This window comes from Apium graveolens, chromosome 6, assembly GCF_009905375.1.
Source record: "Apium graveolens cultivar Ventura chromosome 6, ASM990537v1, whole genome shotgun sequence".
Taxonomy (NCBI): domain Eukaryota; kingdom Viridiplantae; phylum Streptophyta; class Magnoliopsida; order Apiales; family Apiaceae; genus Apium; species Apium graveolens.
The window spans coordinates 257,116,300-257,124,866 of NC_133652.1; the positions used below are offsets into that span (position 1 = coordinate 257,116,300).

General features: G+C 33.6%; 1 long non-coding RNA gene across 1 annotated transcript; it reads right to left on the reverse strand.

The window, feature by feature from the left end:
• Positions 1 to 1,978: 1,978 nt before the first annotated feature.
• Positions 1,979 to 4,919, reverse strand: LOC141664038 (uncharacterized). Its single transcript, XR_012551798.1, has 3 exons — positions 4,784 to 4,919; positions 4,556 to 4,640; positions 1,979 to 2,158 (listed from the first exon to the last, which is right to left on the reverse strand). It is a non-coding gene; the product is annotated as an uncharacterized LOC141664038 (long non-coding RNA).
• Positions 4,920 to 8,567: the final 3,648 nt, after the last annotated feature.

An 8,567-nucleotide genomic window follows, 5' to 3' on the forward strand; every position in this document is an offset into this window, starting at 1 on the left:
TAAGCATATCAGCATCAGATACCATTTCATAAGGGAACATGTGGAAGCTGGTATAGTGGAATTGGTCTTTGTTCCAACAGATCAGCAAGTAGCAGATATATTCACTAAGCCTCTCTGTGAAGCCACATTCACAAGATTGGTGAATGAATTGGGAATGATTTCAGGATAATTCTCAAACTTTGATAATTAATTCTGCTAATATTTTTGAAGCATGGTATCTTATTATGTGTCAGTACTTGCTAGATACTGATTATTGTGCTAAATGTTTGATACCATGATAACATGCAAATTGTGCTAAATGGTCTTATGTGAAAATTGCAAGTTGAACTACTGATTATGCTTATAAACTCTATTATTAGTTAAACTTGCTTTGACTAATAATTTATATTAGTAGTTGATAAATCCTAAGAGTAATAATTAAAATACTGATAATGGTCAAACCATGATTGACTGTTATACTTCATTGATTATTTTGAATTTATTCAAAATAATTTGTTTAACAATATTTTTAATTAATCAAAGAGTGAGTGGAATATCTTTTAATTACTTAAATGGGTTAGCTACTGATGCAAGTATCTTGTAATACTTGAGTATTTACACTGTGAATGGGAATTCGAAGAGAAAGATTACTTTTTGTTTACCTAGATACGCGTAATTGTGTATTTGAATTATGAGTAATTATTACATGGTTAATCAAATAGTCTCTTCAATTTCTACCTTCTCTTCTATAAATACAACCTTCTACTCTCAAAACATCTTATTGACCTTTCACTTCAAACACTCATATTTCAAGACTTCTTGAACACAATTCCTTAACTTCTCAAATGTTCATGGCTCAACGTTTGTTTAGTACTCGTAATATTGCTGGGTTTTATTATCCAGCTTTCACGTTCGAGAAGGGCCGTGTCTATTATGACCCTTGGGGACGTAGAGTCAAGATTAACGATCAAATCTTTGGTTCTCATGACGTTCCATCATCAGTCTACGAGGAGTTGTCAAGTGATCAATGAGTGGATCTTCAACTGTTTCAGTTGGAAATCACTCTTGAGGATGAACTCTTAGCCAAAGAGGCCGAGGAGTAAATACTTGAGTTGCAATAGAACATTATCTCTCTCGCAAAGACTATCTTGGGAATTTATCATCGCTGAGCTATAAAGAAGCAAGAAGCTCTGAAGAAGTTGAAGATATGATAGTTTCCAGGAATAGTTTCTAGCTTGTGTTAGGACTATCTTACGATGATTCTGCTTTGTATCCTGTTTCTTCATTATTAATGGAAATCTTTAAGCTTCTTTGCTATCTTAAACGATTACCTGTTTACTTTCTTATGTATGTTCTTGAATGCTTTTAAATGTTAAATCCAAATCAGTACTGCATGATAAAGTTCAGATATTCTTAATAGTGCATGTAAATAAACTAGTATATGTTGAAGTTCATGTGACCACTTCAGTACAGATTAAGCACTACAGGAAGTAACTGTTTTTAAAAGAAGAAATTTATGGAAGAGTTAATTCTTATTCAATGAGGATTATTTTCTTTGAGTGTACTTAACTATCCAAACATGTCTTTTACGACATACTTTTGAGACTTTCTTTTCAATTCGAAAAAGTTGCTCACACTCAATTCTTAAAGTTATATATCTTACATCTTAAATTTCTTCTCACAATTGAAATACTTGAATACTTCTCTCAAATGTTGCCAAAAATCAAGTGACATAATTCTTGAATTATGTTCACTAGGGGAGAGCACGATTCGGTTCAATTTTTGTATAAAACCGGAACCGAAACCGAAGATCTTCGGTTTTAGAAATCGAAAATCGCAACCGCAACCAAATCAACGGTTTCGGTTTCAAAAGTCCCGGTTCGGTTGTAATTTTCGGTTTTGGTTTAAAAAACCGGCAAAAGAAAAATAATTATAACTTGAACAAAAAAAGTTCGCTTAATTAAAAAAATCCAACCACATCATTTGAATTTTTACATGAATCAAAATAGAAAGTGACATATTACAAATTAAATATCTGAAAGCCAAGCATTTAAGTTCATTTTCTATCTTCTATTTTATGCGAATGCTTGGAAATACAAGCACATGAATTTCATTCTTGTCCTCCAGAAACTGAAAGACATCTGAACACCTGGGACAGAAGGTAACATACTAACATCTCCTGAAAAACAGGCAAAGGCAAAATAATATCAATTGATAATGGCACCATGACTTTCATAGTTAATTAGTCAAATTATACAATTTTCCAAAATTAAGTACATAACTAGAAATTACATAGTGATGAACCAAACCTAGATATAATTTTTATCCAAAAACTACAAACTGAAACTGAGCACATATCATAGTTCTATTAGATATACAACTGCTCTTCAGTATTCTCAGACAGATAATAAAGAAACTTTCAGAACTCCCTAATTACCAAGACTGAGGCATTGTCATTTTTCTTACTATTTTTCTCTCTGAGAAGAAATCTCGGTAAAAATGCTAAAAGCTCAAGATTCCAAAAGAACACTAACATCTCAGTTCTCAAGAATCAATCAAGCTACACAAAGCAAGTAAATCAACCAATCAATTCCAATACAAAATGCTCAACATCTGAGGAAAATGGAATCTCTGGTTCTTTCTTAACCACTGTTTTTTTGCCCTGCTACATCGAAAGATCAGAAGCGTAATTTGTTTATTCATTATATTATAATATTTTCATTTTCAAAGAAGTGATTGAAGCATCTACATTACAGTCTTGTTGGTTAATGCTCAGGAAAATGAAACCTTAATTCTTGCAAATGCTAAGGTGTTCTCGCAAACGCTAACTCCCTGAAATAAAGAAGTAAAGGAAACCATAATACAGGATGCGTCAATCAAATCTCTATGTAAGTCATTTTATACCTAGGATCTAACACAACTGCCACATACAACAAAAAGTTTATATTGTCCATGTTATCCCAATACTTATTATATTTATCCCTCATCCTATTAGCCATGTCCCTCATTAACATATCATCACTTGAACACAACTTAACAATAGCCTCTTGAACCTTAACAAGCTCAACAAAAAACACATTTGAAGTGCAATACTTGGAACCCGATAATTTGAGTGTAACTTCATAAAAGATTTCTAAAATTGAATAAAACGAATGACATTATCAAAATCAACAAAGAAAGGAGCACCTTCGACAATTTTCTTTTTCTTTTTGTTCGCATTATCACTCGAAACTCCAAGATTATCCACCTTAAAATGTGCTTCATAGTTAGGATCTTTGGTTATCATTCTAATAAAGGCTCATTTATACTTTACGGCAACATCTAACATGGTATATGTTGAATTCCATCTAGTGTCTACATCGAGGCACACCATCCTATCACATATTATTTTCTCCCTCTCCACATATTTTCTAAATTTTTCAAGCCTTGAAGGTGAAGACCTAACATATCTAACTGCATTTCGAACTCTAGCAATTGATTCATGTTGTTCTTTCAAACCATCCTTCACCACCAAATTCAAGATGTGAGCACAACATCACATATGTAGAAACTTGTTATCCAAAATAGCCTCCGGTCCTCTAAGAAACTTTTTCAAATGTGAGATTGCGGTGTCATTTGAACTTGCATTATCTAGTGTGATAGTGAATATACGATCTAAACCCCATCTTGCAAATAATTCAACCAACATCTTACCAATTGCATCACCTTCATGGCTTCCAATTTGGCAAAAATTTAGAACCTTTTTGCAAATCTTCCAATATTTATTGATCCAATGAGCCGTAAGACACATATAATTTATGTTTTGGATTGAAGTCCAAGTGTCCGTAGTGAAAGATACTCTTTTGGAAACCAAACTTCTTTTCAATTTCACCAACTCCTCACCATATATTTTTAGACAATCTCTTGCAACCGTCCATCTACTTGGCATCTTAAACCTCAGCTCTGCTTCATTCAACAATTCTCTAAACCCCTCATGCTCCACAATCCTAAAAGGTTGATTATCTTTAATACACATCAAGGCAACCTTCTTCCTTAATCTCTCTTGATTAAATGTATGAGCCTTAAGTGTGTGAAATTTATCATCCTTCGACAATTTCTCAAATTGTAATGTTTTTTGTAATTTATCTAGATTCTTACGCAACGGCGATTTAAGACACACTAATTTCAAGTGACTCATCATAGCGGATGTACCATTTCGGAAATAATTGCACGCAATTATCACACCACAAAATTGACATTTAGCTTTCTCAAACCTTTTGGACAGCCTGTTATAATATTAAAATAGTCCCACGCTTGGGAACTTTTTTCCCAGTAGTATCACATTCCCCCCTGATTATCATCTTCTTTCCCTTTATCATCTACCAAGTCAACATTTATCTACATATGGACAAAGATAAAGATAAATACAGAGTATGCAGCACTGTAATGACTCAATATAATAGAAAATTATCCAACAAATTTAGTTGTTCCTTCTAATATTACACAAACAAAACTTTGTAATTTGTATATCCAACAAATCAATTAATTATATTACACAAATTAAAAAAAAGAGTTGCATATGATTGTAATATCATACCACTGGAGTCGGACTCGGAGGTATTGTTTCTTGGGGAGGAGTTTCTTGATCAGACATGGCTTGGGGCTTACAACTCGCTGCAAAACTTCAGGAAAAACAGAATTCATAGTTAGATTACTAAGGAACTAAAAAGAACATAATTCACAGCTATACTTTATATAGTTTATATAAAGTATAAACTATAGATATCAAAATTAGAAGTATGGAGTTCGGTAACTGATTTGTTACCTGATTTTGATTTCCAGGATCTGTTATATTTCTTAGCGAGTGGCGAGTCCCGAGTGCGATGAACCGATGACGGATGAGGGGCGATGAGCGGCTAACCTAAGGATGGACGATGGAGTGTGGACTTGGACTACTGGACTGTGGTCTGTGGAATATATTTAACTTAGACAGGCCCAAGCCAAATGATTAAAAATTTAAAATTATTGGCCCAAAGTTTAAATTCTTAAATTGAATATTTATATTTTTATAATATATATTATATTATATATATATATATTTATTTATATATTATAATAATCGGTTCGGTTTCGGTTTTTTCGGTTCGGTTTAACTCCAAAACCGAAACCGGACTTTAAGTAACGGTTCGGTTTTGCGGTTTCTCGATTTTAATTTGGTTTGGTTTTTATCGGTTCGGTTTTAATCGGTTTTTAACGGTTTCGGTTCGGTTTCGGTTTCGTTTCAGTTTTTCTGCCCAGCCCTAATGTTCACCACTCAGAAACAACATTAAGTTGGTTAGAGACTACTTGCTGAGGTAGATCTTAATAATACCAATAGAGACACAGAGGTTTCATCAGTTTTCACTGAAGAATTTTTGATAGCTTTCAATAAACACATTCAAGTGTTAGTTTTTTGCAAGAAGAACAAGGTTTGAGATCATGGTACATGACAGTAACCTGATCAAATCCTCTCCAATTCAAATGGTGGTTCTCATTATTGATGAACAATAAGTGTCATAACCACAGTATCTACTGTGAGCATAATTGTGAATTCACGAGTTATAAATACTGTTATTACTTTATCAGCATTTATTTTAAATACTGATTTAGTTCTTTCAGCATTTATTATATATTTTTCATGATATAAATCTTGTTGACATGATTACTTTTAGATCTTATTTAAGGACTACCTCTAGTTGTATGATCACATATCACCCTTCTTTAGCCACCTCTTATTTCTGTAGGACAATCTTTCTGAGCCATTTTCTGTGAGATGTGTGAAAAGATTGAGAGAAACACAGAATTTAAGAGAGGCAAGTCCTTCCTTGTAAAATGAGAGGTAGATGAGAGATAGGATTTAGTAATCCTTGTGAGGAAGCTCTGACTATTAAAATTTATGAGATGTGTGGTGTGAGGAGTAGTGAGACTATTGTAAAAAAATAGAGAGATTAAGTTTTATTTGTTATATGTTTGCAGGTGCTCAGAGTACTAAAGGAACAGATGCTGACCAGCAGTCTGTTGAGTCTCAGGAAAACTCTGATGTACCAAAGGCTATTAATCTCCTTGTAAGTCTAAGTACTGATACTTTAGTTGTACAACTGGAAATAGCAGAACAAAAGTTTATAAATCCTGATGTGCCAAATCATCTGAAAGCATCAAATTTAGTTGCCAGATCCTTACACACAGCTCATGAAGCAACTACTACTCAAATTAATCAAATTAAAGAATCATTGATTGCTTCAAAGCTGCTTACTCATCATGAAATTCAGAAACAAATTTCACCAATAGTTGCCAGACAAACTGTAATTGAAGCTAGTCAAGCTAGATTGGAAGCTAAATAAGCTCAATTTTCTGATCAACTTACAGAAGTACATAATTTAATGGAGCTGATTCTTTCTCTACTGCTTGGTGATGGTACCAAAAAGGGGGAGAAAATTGTTAAATCTAAATACAAGCAGCTGACATCGACAAGTACTGATGATGAAAATCCTGATGGAGGTAATAAGGGGGAAAAGGAAAGCAAAAGGAGAAGAGGTGAAGAGCTAGTTGGAGTCAGTGGTTCATCAAAAGCAATTACTAGATTTCAGTCTAGGCAAGGAGGAGAAATTAAGAGGAATGAAAGAAAAGTTGAAGATTTGACTGTGACTACTAAAATTTAACAATCTTCATAAGTCACAATTGTTGCTGATGAAGACCAAGGTATTCTGGAGAAAGAAGCTGGTGCTGAAGCAAGTCAATATCTTCAAACTCTGAAAGTTAAAGGAAGAAAGACAACTATGTTCTACAAGGATCCAAAGATACAATTATTTGACTCTGAGGTGAGTAGAAGAATATTTGCAAAAGAAAATCCTGGAGTTGATTTTGAACAGCTAAGGCAAATGGAGGAAGACTTCAAAAATTCTATGAATATAACAAATGTTGATATGGCTATTGTTTTTCAAGTACTTTATGAAGATGATCCTTCTAACAAACCAACTGGAGATATAGTTATAAGGGAAATCAGTCAGGCAGAAGATGAAAGACCTCTCAGATCACAAGTTATTGGAACTGCTGATAAGAAGCTTAAAGAAAAAGTGAAGATAGAATAAAAGTCAAGGATCTTAAAGTCTAGAGCCAAAGATGTTATAAAGAAGAAGTCGGTATCTAAGGAATCTAAATTTCAAACTCTGATAGATCCAATCTATACAATAGTTCAAGCTCATGATACTGAAGGAAAATTTGAAGAAGAAGAAATCATCCAAGCTTGTCAACCTCTGACATTGCTCAAGTTGAAGAAGCAGTTCATGATGAAGAGTAAAGTCTGATATTCACTAAAGCAAGATTGAATATGCATAATTGATTCTTGTATTTAGATAGTTTTGACATCATCAATTGGAACTTGTCCATATTTCCATAATGAACAAGTTGGGGGAGATTGTTAGGAGCAACTGATGATATCAAACAGAAACTATCAGAATTTCACTTTAGAACTTATATATCAACGAATGCTGATGAGATCAACGGATCATGAGACATCAACAGATGATTGGATTTCAACGGATGATGATTTCAACGAATGATGATGTCAATGGATAATGAAATCAGTATTTGTCACATCAGTTGATCTTCGATGAGGAAAAGGAAATAGGAACTCAAGGCGGTGAAGAACTTTATCTCGGAAGCAGTTGTATAGGTTTCCTTGTTGGTAATAGAATATGATTCCTTATACATTGGTAATTGTGCTCTATATAAAGCACAATTTAGGTTCATGTTATATGCATTACGACATTGTTATATCTTTCGCATAACCTAGCAGCTCTTAAAGATAATTGTTCATCCTTTCGAGAGAGTACGTTTGTAATAAGTTTTTATCAGTAAATATAAAAACTGTTGATTCTGTTGAAGCTTTGTTGAATAGATTATATCAACTATATTTACCCCCCTCTACAGTTGATTAAGGACCCAACAGAAAAAGATAGGATTCAAGAAAAACAGCTATTTGAGCATTTTTTAGTTCTTTTAGCAGTTTAGTATCCTTTGGAATCATTGTATGTACTTTATCAATCACTACATCCAGCTCAGATGCTCTCAATTTTTGATGATTGGAGAGAGACACCTATAGACATCTGTTTAGGCCACAATCATTCACATTTACAATAATCCTTTTCTCTAGAAAATTGTCAACTTTGACAATCATCACTCTGATAAAGTTGATGTTGTTGGCCAATGCTCTTTTGTAGGTTACATAGTTGTTGTGAAGAGACATTCTTAGGACTGAAAAAAGTTCATTAAATTCCTGAACTTGACAAGGTTCTTCTGCAGCTTTTAAAAGTGTGTCTTTTCCAACATCCTTAGACAATTGAGCTTTTGATGAGCTTTGACCAGTGTGAGTCTCCTTTGATTTACCATCATCTCCTTCTGCAGTTTTGAGAAGTCTATCCTTTCCAACATCCTTAGAGAATTGAGCTTTTGAAGAGCTTTGACCAGTGTGAGTCTTCTTTAATTTACCAACATTCTTGGATTGTTGAATCCTAGCTTCTATCTCCCACTTAGTCTTGTTGACAGGCATGAGTAGGGGAGTTGGTATTTCG